At 37.4% G+C, this 13109-nt stretch overlaps 1 long non-coding RNA gene across 1 annotated transcript in view; it reads left to right on the forward strand.

The window, feature by feature from the left end:
- The window catches only part of LOC141493675 (uncharacterized), a 584510-nt gene that overhangs the window by 280192 nt on the left and 291209 nt on the right, over positions 1 to 13109 (forward strand). Inside the window, exon 3 of the long non-coding RNA XR_012470279.1 lies at positions 11899 to 12065. This is a non-coding gene — a long non-coding RNA (uncharacterized LOC141493675). The remainder of the gene's footprint in view (positions 1 to 11898; positions 12066 to 13109) is intronic.

The following is a 13109-nucleotide window of genomic DNA, read 5'->3' on the forward strand; positions in this document are numbered from 1 at the left end:
AAATGATGAAAGGATAATTTCAGAGAAACCTGGAAAAACTTGTATGAACTAATGTAGAGTGAAATGAGCAGAGCCTAGAGAATCATTTATATGACAACTATAAAAACAAATAATTTTGAGAGTTAAGAACTCAGATCAAAATAGTGATCAATCATGATTCCAGAGGATTCCTGATGAAGAATGCTACCCACATCATATTGTCACAGAGGTTTCTGAAAAAAACATGCAGAACGAAACCCATATATATGACTAATGTGGGAATTTTAGAAGCTTATGCACACACACACACACACACACACACACACACACAGAGCTAGGTGTCATTATGGATGAAGTGCTGATTGTGAGGTCAGGAGTTCAATTTGACCATAATAGCTGTATGAACCTGGACATATCACTTTACCCTTCAGGTTTCTCATCTGTCAAATTAGCTGAAGAAGGAAATGGCAAACTACTCCAGTATCTTTGCCAAGAAAACCCTAAATGGGGTCATGAAGACATGATAAAAATTACTCAATAACAACAAATCACAAAAAATTAAAATGACCACTTATTATACATACATACATACACACATACACACACACACACACACACACATATATGTATATAGACATATTTTATTTGTTTTTACAAGTTTTTTGTTTTCAGTGAAGGGTAAGAAATGGGAGGTAGAGAAAAAAATATTTGTTAATTGAAAAAATTAAAAAGTGAAACATATAACTTGTGTCTGTGTGGAGAGATGAATTCAAATCCTACTCCTGAAGCTTCTCTTGTGAGGATGAATATTGGATTTAGAATTAGAGAATCAGAGATGTTCAAATTACAGCTCTGTCATTTATTACTGCATGACCTTGGACAAATCATTTTTACCTGCTGGGACTATTTCTTCATTTGTTAAAATAAGGGAGTTAGACTGGATGATCTTTGGGGCCCTTTCCTTTCAGGTTTAAGATCCTATAAATAATGAAAACCTAGACTTTACCTGTTCATAGGCTGGTTTTATACTTCTATCTGGCCCTTGCAGCTGGCTCTCAATCCCTTCATTCATTTTTTCTTTGTCTCTGTAATTTACCCAACGATGACTATGCCAAATCTCTCATTTCCTCAGACCTCCAGATTCTTTCTTACCCCATCCCAGCCCAAACTCTAAACCCTCATCATACAGTGCCATAATTATGAAGAATGAGATCATCTGGCATGAACTCCCTCGGGTACCCCTAATGCTCATTTCATCATTTTCCCATATTATTTTTCTAAAACCTCTAGTCCAAAGGGAAATGCTTTTTCTTCTATAAATCTAATCTTTAACCCATGGTCTCATTTTCATCCCTCCCTACTTCCTTTGTCACCTTATTTCTAAAACTGACCTTTCTGGTGCTTAGCACAGTACTGTCACATAGTAGGCATTGCAAATATGTGTTGACTGACAATGACTAACTTTCCATTCTAACATTTTCAATTCCCATTTTTTCTTCATGAATTCCTTTCCTTAATTAGATATCTTAAAATAAAAGTTAGGGATATGCACTAAACCTGTGATTTTCCAGACATTTCCAAATGAGGAAAATCCTTTGACCAAAGCAGATCAATATGCCTTCTGCAATTTAGTCTAACAGAGTTATCTTGGTTTGATCCTTGGAATTCTTTAGATATTAGATATGTTCTCTCCTTTTGCCAAATATATATTTTGCCACCTGTTGTCCCTCCTTTTCCATTCATTTCTTTCTTGATTCCTTAAGACTGAGTTTCCATTCTCACCATTCTATTGTTTGTATATGTCAAAATAAAATAAAATAAGAACATTATATATATATATATGTATATTCATGTAGTTCTTTGTTACTCTTCTCTTCTGTATCTTGCCTTCCCTGTCCATCTTTTAAAATGTTATTGATAATTCTTTTCCCATAGCTTGCTTCTTGCTAAATCCAGATTTTTCTTATTCCACGTCCTTTGGAGCTTCTCTACTATGTCTGACACTATTGATTAGTATACCTTGAGAAATTCTACTCCTCTGGTTTCCCTTGGCACTGTATTCTTTTAGTTTTTCTCTCTCTCAAACTTGACTACTCCTTTTCTGTTTGCTTGGATAAATTCTCTCTAAACTCCCTTCCCTACTGAATACATTCACTTTTTTGATTTTATCTACTACCTCTATAAACATGATTCTAAAATCCTTATCTTTTGCCCTAACCATTGCCTTACCTTATTGTCAAATATCTACAAAATATCTCCAGGCTAGAAACCTCCTGGTCATCCTTGACTCTTCTTGTCCAGATGAAATTTCTCACTAATTCCTACCTTTTGAATTGGTTCTTTCCTTTAATTTTCTCACTAACAAACTCCATCTTAGTTCAGCTCTGTCAGTTTTACAAAGCAGCAAAGTGGTGAAGAGAGAGTGCTAAACTTCATCAGCAAGATCTGACTTAAAATCTTTCATTAGACAATTTCTAGTAGTGTGACTCTGGATAAGTCACTTAATACATCTTGGCTTCTGTTTTGTCATCCATATAATGAGAATAATAATAGTCTACTTTGTAGGGTTATATCTGGTTGAAGACCAGATATAAATTTTTCTGCCTGTCTTTTGAGCCTTCAACTAATCTAGCCTTATTCTACCCATCTAACTTTATTTCCTTCTATTCCTCAGTAATGAGAAACAATTCACAATGGGGGATAGAGGGCTAGTCAAAGTATCAGAGAAAAATTGTTTAAATCTTATTTCTTCTACATAGAGGATATATGATCTCAAACACTTAAATTTTCCTCAAGATCCAATTATCTTCCATGACCTGTGCTGCTTGGCATTCCTATTATTCTTATAGTTAGCATGACACATTTACATACTGCTCATGTATGTTGACTTTTCCCCCAGATAGATTGTAAGTTCCTCAAGGGAATAGGTTCTTCTTTTATAAAACCCACAGGGATAGCCGCATAGGAGTTGCTTATTTGTTGCTTAGTGGAATATTCATAGATTTTTTCCTTGAAAAATTGTTTTTATCTTTGTTTTCACTTTCTAAGATTACTTTGATCTGAAATTGGCAATTTTAGTTCTTGACTCTGCCTCTATATTTGTTTTTATCCTATTATATCTGGGTAACCCTGGAAAACAGTTTGGAAATGGTGAATAGAAAATAAAAGTCAATATCATCTTGACATTTGAAGCTTGGGATTCCCATTGAATGATGATTTTTGGACTGACCAAAATCTATTATGACATTTAAAAATTATTTGTAGAAATTGAAAATATATATTTTTTGCAAAAAAGTACATGTGTTATTTGAACTGAATGCAAAAACTTATAAACTAGAAATTTTAAGTGACAAAATTATCCAAGAAAAATACAGATTGCATGACAAAATGAAACAGGATTTTAAAAATTTGAAGTATTATTAATGTGTGACCATTGGTAGTATTTCCGATACTTAAGCTCAGTGAAGTTAATTATTCTAGCAACGTAGCAAAGAAGTAGAAACAATATGGGTGCCCACCCATTGTGGAATGACTGAACAAATTAAGGTATAATGGTGCATTAGAATATTATGAGTCATATAATAATAAAAGGGATAGATTCAGAGAAACCTGGTAATACTTACATGAACTGATGTGAAGTAAAATGACTACTGTGAAAACAGTTAGCACAGTGACCACAATGTAAAGGAGAATAATTTTGAAAGACTTTAGATCTTTGAGAAATACACTTGTCAATGTAGCTTCAGAAGACCACTGATACAGCATGCTTTCCATCTCCTGGTAGGTACAAATTAAGATGAATTTTCAGATACAGTAGCCAATGACTTGATTTGTTTTGGATGTCTTGATCCTACTCATTTGTTACAAGAGAGGGCTTCTATTTTATGTAGACTTTTGGTGGGTAATGGTAGTGGTTTAAAAGAAGAAGAAAATAACATTCATGAAATCTCAATAACATGCAGGAGAGACCAGAAGCCAATTAAAAAAGAGAGACAAGTAGGACAATATTGGTACTATTGTGCTAAATTTCATATATACTTTTAAAAGTTATATAACACACATGATCATACTTTCAAATATGATCCTCCTTTCTGCCATTTTTATTGATATATTCATACTTATTGATATTTATATTCATAAAAATTAAAAAAATAAAAAGGAATGATCTAATACATTACCTTAATTACCATTGTTATCCTTCTACTCTGCATGAATTTTATTAGTTCTTTTCTTTTTATAAAACAGGAAATTCAAACTTAGGCCCTACCTTATTTGAATCTTTATGGGCATTGACAAATAATTCTAAATAAATAATGAAGTTATTCATTTTCTTTCTTTCATTTCTTTCTCCTTTTTTAAAAGTCTTCTTATTGATGTGGTTAAGTGTATCTGACAGTATGCAGTTCATGGAAGGACAAACTTTAACTGAGGAATAATGATTTTGTATGTTGGGGGTGCTGTGGATCAATGTGAATGTTCTTTGGTCCTTTGGAGTTCATAAATTTGCATGCCACAGTGATTTAGGTTGGAGTTAACCTAGATGAGTTTCTCAGCAGTAAAAGGCTGCTTCATTAAAGGCCTGTTTGCATATTGCTTGCTTTTTGTTGCTCTCTGACACAATATTACTTCCAGACTTTGAAGGCAGGATTTTCTTTCCCCACTTCAGTTCCTACTAAAGAAAACTGAAAAACAGGGAAAGGTACAAGCTCATTTTCAAGTGGGGATTGGTAGATACCTGAAGATAATGCCCATTCTTGTATTATGGTAGACAAGAGATTAGACTGGAATAAGGAGTAGGGCTAATGTGAAAGGCTAGTCCAAGCTCCCAGGATGTTTAGCAACATCTCCCCCCCCCCCCCAACGCCCAAGTACCATGGTCTTTGTGTATGCCTTCCTTCTGAGTTTATCTCTCATTTATACTGTATAATACACACACACACACACACACACACACACACACACATAAATACATATAGCTACATACAAATATGTCTATTCATACACATTTATATCTTTTATGTACATAGGTACTCCCTTGTTGCCTTCTTCCTGAGAATGTGAGCTCATTGAGGACAGGGCAATTAGTTTCCTTTTTTGTTGCTTTTCTGCTACTTAGTCAATGCCTGGCACACTGTAGGAATGTATAAAATCCTGGTTGATGAGAATAATGATGATACAATCTCTTTAATGTTATTTTAAGAATGTGTCAATCAGTATTAAATTAGTCAAATAAGCACCTGCTATCTGTCAGAATGTATTCAAGTGTTCTAAGAATCTTAAGGATATAAATGGCAAGGAGACAGAATGGAAGATAATGAATGAGAGTGACCCATGAGACTAAGCAGAAGATAACAAGACCCTAGGAATTCGGAGCAAATGCATATCAAATCAAGAAAACTGAAGGTTGAACAGAATCTTTCAAAATGCAAATGGAGTAGTTTTATTTCTAGGTAATATGAAAAATTTCCCAGTAGGAGCTTGAATGGAGAATGGACAAGACTATGTTAATGTATTCCAATGAGGGAAATCAGCAACAGAGGCAAGACATCAGGAATTCAAATCTGAAGCACAGAATATTTCTTTGAATTGGGTATCCAGACAATTTTGTTTATTAATTTTTAAAGGGCATCATTAATGAATACTCCATCATAGTGTATATCATTCTTATTGATCACACTAATACTATCCAAAAAATTAACTACTAACCTTTACTTAAAAGGGAAAATTTTGCAAAGGGTTCCTATTAATCAAGACTTCCCTGTCTTCTAAGATATAGAAGCATCTTTTTAGACTTGTATTTTTGGCCCAGTATCCCTACAGCTAGACTTTGTTCCCTTTTACCACACTTTGCTACTAAGGATCAACTATGAAGTTTAAGAATTGATGACTAACCCTTTAAAATTTTAGCTATTTGTTACCTTGCCAAGGTCCTAAGCTTTGAGGCCCAGTCACAGAAAACTATATGGTTGTAGAAGTAAAGCAGAAGGAAGGAAAAAAAGGTCAAGTTGATTTTTCCTAACTTGATTGCAGTCAGCTGGAATCCTCACAACAGGAGTGGAGGGCAGCCTGAGGATGGGAATTGGATAGACAACCTACATGTTGGAAACAGAGATTGGGCTCAATTGAACAGAAGTACAACTGAGTGGTGAAGCAGCACCATGGAGAGCACATGGACCACTGGACTATGAAAACAAGCATTTATATAGTACCATAGCTCACCAGAAAAGTCTCCTGCTTCCTCTTGCATAAGGACATCTTTTTTTTTAAATTTATTTTTTATTCTCATTTTGTACAAATGTTTTTTACATTAATAAAATATTCTTGTTTACAAGTAAACAAAATACCCCTCCTCCCCCATGAATATAGATAGACTTTTTTGGGCAAAAAAAGTAAAGGGGAGAGAAAAAATTAAAATAAAAAAATAATAATACTAATAATTGTAGGTATGGCCAGGTGGCACAATGGACGAAGTACCAGCCCTGGAGCCACGAGCACCCGAGTCCATATCCAGCCTTGTAACCCCAACAATCACCCAGCCGTGTGACATGCAAGCCACCTGATCCCCACTGCTCCGCAAAAAACAAAAAAAAAAGAAAGGAAAAAAAAAGACCCAAAATAAAATAAAATAGTAATAATAGTAGGGGTGACTGGGTGGCAGACAGAGCATTGGCCCTTGAGCCAGGAGCACCTGGGTCCAAATCCGGCCCCAGACACCCAAAGATCACCCCACTATGTGGCGCCAGGCAGGCCATCCAGCCCCACTTGCCCTGCACCCTCCCCCAAATAATAATAACAAAAAATGTGCTTGAGTCTTTGTTCCAACACCAACAACTCTGTCGCGGGTGGATCACATTCTTTATGATAAGTCCATCACAAAAGTTACTTCCATATTTTTCCAACGTTGCCATTGCTGATCGCAACTCCCTCCTTTCTTATTTCTCCACTACCATGTACTCTATTTTCTCTCTCCTTTCACTATGACTCTGCTGTAGGGTTGCTGAGTGGCACAGCAGACAGATCCCTGGTCCTGGGGCCAAGAAGCCCTGAGCCCCCATACCACCCCTTAGGCCCAGAATCCACCTGGCCCTGTGGTCCTGGGAAGGCCTTCCATTCCCAGCCCCTTGCAAGAAGTAAGAAAGAAAATGTGTTATATCTGGCCACTCTCCCCCCATGGTCCATCCTCTCCTCCTTTATTCACATCCCCACCCCTTCCCCCTACTCCCCTCTCCTTCTTACTCCAGATGTTTATACCCTATTGAGTATATTTGCTGTTTCCTCTCCTAGCCATCTCTGATGAGAGCAAAGTTTCCCTCATTCCCCCTTGCCTCCCCCCTTCCATATCATTGCAATAGCTCATTGTAATAAAAAAAAATCTTATGTGAAATATCTTGGACTATTCCCCCTCTCCTTTTTCTTTCTCCCATTCCATTTCCCTTTTTTCTATTGACTCCATTTTTACACCATATTTTATCTTCGAATTCAGCTTTCTCCTGTGCTTCAACTATAAAAGCTCTCTCTACCTGCTCTATTAACTGAGAAGGTTCATATGAGTATTATCAGTGTCATTTTTCTATGCAGGAATACATGCAGTTCATCCTCATTAAGTCCCTCATATTTCCCCCCCTCTCCTCCAATCTCCATGCTTCACCTGAGTCCTGTATCTGAAGATCAAACCTTCTGTTCAGCTCTAGCCATTCCAAAAGGAACATTTGAAATTCCCCTGGTTCATTGAAAGTCCATCTTTTCCCCTGGAAGAGGACATTCAGCCTTGCTGGGTAGTTCATTCTTGGCTGCATTCTAAGCTCTCTTGCCTTCCGGTATATTGTATTCCAAACCCTACGAGCTTCCAATGTAGCTGCTGCTAAGTCCTGTGTGATCCTGACTGCAGCTCCATGATATTTGAACTGTGTCCTTCTGGCTGCTTTTAATATTTTCTCTTTGACTTGGGAGTTCTGGAACTTGGCTATAATATTCCTAGGGGTTGGTTTTTTGGGATCTCTTTCTCTGGGGGATTGGTGGATTCTCTCCATTTCTATTTTGCCCTCTGCTTCTAGAATATCAGGGCAATTTTCCTGTAGTAATTCTTTGAAAATGATGTCAAGGCTCTTTTCCTGATCATGACTTTCAGGTATTCCAATAATTTTTAAATTATCTTTCCTAAGTCTGTTTTCCATATCAGTTGTTTTTTCAATGAGATATTTCACATTTTCTTCTAATTTTTCATTTTTTTGGTTTTGAAGTATTGATTCCTGATTTCTGGTAAATTCATCAATCTCCCTGAATTCTATTCTTTGTCTGAAGGATTTGTTCTCCTCAGAGAGTTTTCTTATCTCTTTTTCCATCTGGCCAATTTTGCTTTTTAAAGCATTCTTCTCCTCAATAATTTTTTGAACTGTTTTATCCATTTGACCTAAGCTGGTTTTTAGCATGCTATTTTCTTTAGCATTTTTTTGGATTTCCTTGACTAAGCTGCTGACTTCATTTTCATGTTTTTCCTGCTTCTCTCTCCTTTCTTTTCCCAGTTTTTCTTCCAACTCCCTCAGTTGATTTTCAAAGTCTTTTTTGAGCTCTGTCATAGCCTGAGCCCAATTTCTGTTTTTCTTGGAGTCTTTAGATGCAGGGGCTTGTGCTTCCTCATCTTCAGACTGAGTATTTTGGTCCTTCTTGGGCTCATTTGCAAAATATTTCTCAATAGTCTTCTTTTTGTTTCTCTGCTTGCTCATTTTCCCAGCCTGGGCCTGGTTTGGGGTGTTTCTTTAACTTTTGGGACACTCCCACAAGGGTCTCAGTGTGTGAGTCTCTGTCCTCCCTCCTGGTCTGTGAATGACCATAAGCACTCCCCTCTGCCACGGGGCTGAGGTGGGGGGCCCTGCTGTTCTATGGGTGGGCCTAGACTGCAATCAGGATCTGAATGTGGTCAGAGCCCCATAGTCCTGTTCCAGAGGCAGAGGACAGAGCTCTGCAGTCTCTCTTCACTCCCCTCCCTCAGCTCAATGGGCTCATGCCCTGGGGGCTCCTGCTTACCAGCTCCACCTGCTTCTGTTTCCTGGTCTGGGCTGCTGAAAGACCAGGCTGCTGGCTGTGTGCCCTGAGGGCTGGGCTCCATGTGCTTGCTCTGGCAGAGGTCCCCTGCTGCTCCCCCACTTTGTGCCCGGTGCTCCCCGGGGTGCAGCCCAGGAGACTTCCCCGCTGCTGCGAGCTGTGGGCCCCCAGCGCCCTGGGGCTGCCTCCGGGAGGCTGAGGTTCTTTGGCTCTGGCGGGCCACCCCTCTGGTGGGTCGCCTCTCCAGTTCCGGGGAGCAGAGCCTTTCTGCTCTTTTCCAGGTTATCTTGAATAGGAGAACTGCCTCACTGGGACCCTTTGTGTGTTCTGTCTCTCAAAAATTTAGAGTCCTTGGCTGATGAATTTTATCAGAGAGCTCCTAAGACTGGATCCCTTCTTGTCGCCATCTTGGCTCTGCCCCCATAAGGACATCTTAGAAGGGGAAGAGATGAAAGTGGGAAGCTCAGAAAAGAAGTAAATTGGCAGCATCTAGAGCATTCCAGAATCTGGAAAATATACTCTACCCTGACTAGACTCTAAATTTTAGTCAGCCTCACTGTGAGGAAAGAACTGCTGGCATAATGGATGTATCTGAACACAACCTGCATCTGTGAATGAGAATTTGAATTACAACTGGGAAAAGGAGAGGGAGAAATAATGCCTGTTTGATTTATAATGATAGGAGAACAATGGGATGTCACGTAAGGATCTTGAATTAGAGGGGAAGTTGGACAAAGACTAAATATCTGGTTCAAGTTTTTATTCTGCATGTAGTTCAGTGAAACCCTTACAGTAAAACAGTATTTCTCTAAGTTACTCTGTGATTCTGGAAGACTACAACAGAAAAGTAGTCTATCATCTATCATTGAGTAAGTATTTATTATGTGCTTATTATAGTAATCTCTTCAAAGAGTTTCCTTTCTACTTGCAATGTGTGTGTGGGTCATGATATAGGAACACAGATTTTTCTCAGGGAAGTAATACAAGATTTTTTGCAAAATAAATACAAAATGATTATATTGGAGATATGTGGGGGGACTAATAATTGGTGGAATTAGAGGTTGCTCTTTCAAGGAAATGACATTTTAACTGAGTCTTGAAGAGAATTTGGCATCTCAAGAGGCAAAAATGAAAAGGAAGCATTCGTTATGGGGATATAAATTTGCTTGTACTAAAGCAAGAGGCAAAAGAGAGAATATTAGGTATAGAAAGCATGTAAGAGTTTATGAAAAGGGAGTAAAGTGTAATTAGCCAGAGAACACATTATGGAGTCTTACCATGGTTAGATTTAATTGTCCAATAGAGAATTCAGTAATTCCCCATGGAAAATGAGCAGACTCTATATTTCAAATGATTGATTTTGTGAAAAGTACAATTACTTAGACTATTGCAATGGCCTTCTAACGGATGTCTTTAAATCCAGCACCTCTCCTCCCCATAATAACCCTTTAAACAATTTTCAGAAAAAATGTTCTCTAATGCTAAATCCAAAATACACCACCATCCTTTAAAAAATTTTCAGTAGCTCCTCATCACCTTCCAGACATAGCTATGTAGCTTTCATTACTATTGTCATTTTTCTTGTTTTACATGACATGAATTTGAGTCTTTTGGAGGTCCTGTTCTGCAAGGCTGCTTTTTTATTTTTTTGAGGCAATTAGGATTACATGACTTGCCTATCATTGAGTTAGTATTTATTATGTGCTTATTATAGTAATTTCTTCAAAGAGTTTCTTTTCTACTTGCAATGTGTGTGGGTCTTACCTAAGGTCTCACAGTTAGTAAGTGACAAGTATCTGAGGTGTCAAGTATCTGAGGTTAGATTTGAATTCAGGTTCTCCAGACTCCAGGACTGATGCTCTATCCACTGCACCACCTAATGGTGGACAGAAGAGGCATGATGGTGGGGAAGATGAGTACCCCTAGATAATTACTTATTTTGTGTGATTACAGATAAATCATGTATACTCATCTGAATCTCAGTTCTGTTACTTAGAAAATGGAAATAATAGCATTTGTACTACCTATCTGAAGGGTAGAGTTAGTCTGGTATATATGTAGCAACTGATTTCAGAAAATTAAAAAAAAGTTTACACAGAATACTTTTAAGTTTAACCTGAATTTTAACCTGCATAGTCCCCATTATTTTTTTAAAATTTGACAATCCACAAAACAATAAGCCAAACCCTGATGTATATTTTTTGCTATTTTCTATGGTGTAAATTACACTGCAATTTTAACACTCTGTTCTTGCCATCCAATATAAGCTGCCTCCAGCCTCTCCCAGCACACGTGTTTTTTCTTTAAGAGAGAGTGCCACACAAACATTAAAATGCTCAATATGTAAATAATTATTAGACAGTATTACAGTGACCAGAATACTTAATTTCTGATAAGTAGGGAGTTGCTGCAGATCTCAAACCTCATGGAGAAATGCTGTAGTAATTTCAGGTGAGGCTCCCATTCATTCCTAATAGCTATGCAGAAAACTCAGTTCTCTTGACAACGTCATCCTGTACCTTTGTCCTCTGGCTTCTTTTAAAAACTTTGAAAAACAGCTAAACTATGGTAAGATCGCTGTATTGATTTAAAAACAGGAAAAAATCTTTAAATAATTTTGTAATTTCTGGTCAGTGAGAGTTATAATCCTGTATTTCATTATATTCTACAAGTATTTATGAAGTTTATGAAATTTTAATGAGAGAATAAAATGTGATTAGAAAAATTTCTCTTTCCCCCCAAAGTGAAACAAGTGCAATGAGTAGTGTCCAAGCTCCTTTACTCTGTAAGGCCTGTTAAGATATTTAAAATTGTTTAGCAAAGCTTGTGAAGTCACACTTCACATACTTAAACAAATTAATCTCTTTATGTCCACAGGTGGAAAGCAGTGAAGATGTGGAGGGACATTAATCACTGGATTTGGTGACATGAATAATGCATTTCTTTGCCTGCCTTCCTTCAGTTTCTCTGATAATATCTGTACAGCACATGTTTACCCTTTCAACATGCATCTTGTGGCTCTCCCAATGGATAATGCATGGCAGGTATCTACATTTATTCTTTTAATATCCTATAAACTAATCAAGCGAACTTCAAATGCAGAAAATGGGTAGAAATCTTCCTGTCCCCCATCAAAGTAGGAGTCCTCTGTGGTTGGGGACTGTACCAAGTAAAAGCTGAAATGAAAACTCGTCATTTCCATTTTGTTTGCAGGATTGTTGTGGTTTTAAATCAGAATCAGAAGCAGGAATAATTTCTGTATCTTTGCTTTTTTCATTGGTTATCCTCCATGTCTAGAACGAACTCTCTATTCTGATTTTGAGTCACTGGAATTCTTTGAGGTAAGGCTCAGGTGTCCTCTCCTACAGAAAGCTTTTCCTTTTCTTCCTCCTCCTCAGATTATAAACATGCCCCTGTTTATTATGTTTTATTTTCCCAGAAGAATGTAATTCTTGGAGAGACTACTTTCCCCTTTTTCTTTTCTTTTTATCTTCAGTATTAGTACTAATGTTTTGCACATTGTTGTTTGTTGTTCATTCATTATTTTTAGTTCTCTCTGACTCTTTGTAACCCTTTTGAAATTTTCTCTGTGGAGTGATTTGCCATTTCCTTTTAGAACCTATTTTACAGATAAGGAAACTATACCAAATAGTGTTAAATGAGTTGCTCAGGTTCAAAAATTTAATAAGTGTCCGAGTTCAAATTTGAACTCGGGATTTCCTGACTCCAGCTCTGGATCTCTATTCACTGTATCACCTAAGTGCCCAGATTGCACATCATGGGTATTTTTTTGCAAGACAATGGGGGTAAAGTGACTTGGCCAAGGTCACACAGATGGTTCGCTGGTTCTTATCCTTTGTTACTGAAGAAGACCAAATGACTTCACTACATTTGAGACAAATTACAGTGTGTCCGACTGTGGTTGATCAGATCAATACAAGTTCGTAATGCTCAACCACAGTTCAGGCACAAGTAGGCCATGTGAACATCTGGGGTGGGTATTCTAAACTTACAAATGTCTCATTTCTTTTGTGCTGCTTCAATTTTACCTTCCTCATAGAGCTCAGTCTCCCTCTCTGATGAGGGCA

The sequence above is a fragment of the Macrotis lagotis genome, chromosome 7, assembly GCF_037893015.1.
Source record: "Macrotis lagotis isolate mMagLag1 chromosome 7, bilby.v1.9.chrom.fasta, whole genome shotgun sequence".
Classification (NCBI taxonomy): domain Eukaryota; kingdom Metazoa; phylum Chordata; class Mammalia; order Peramelemorphia; family Peramelidae; genus Macrotis; species Macrotis lagotis.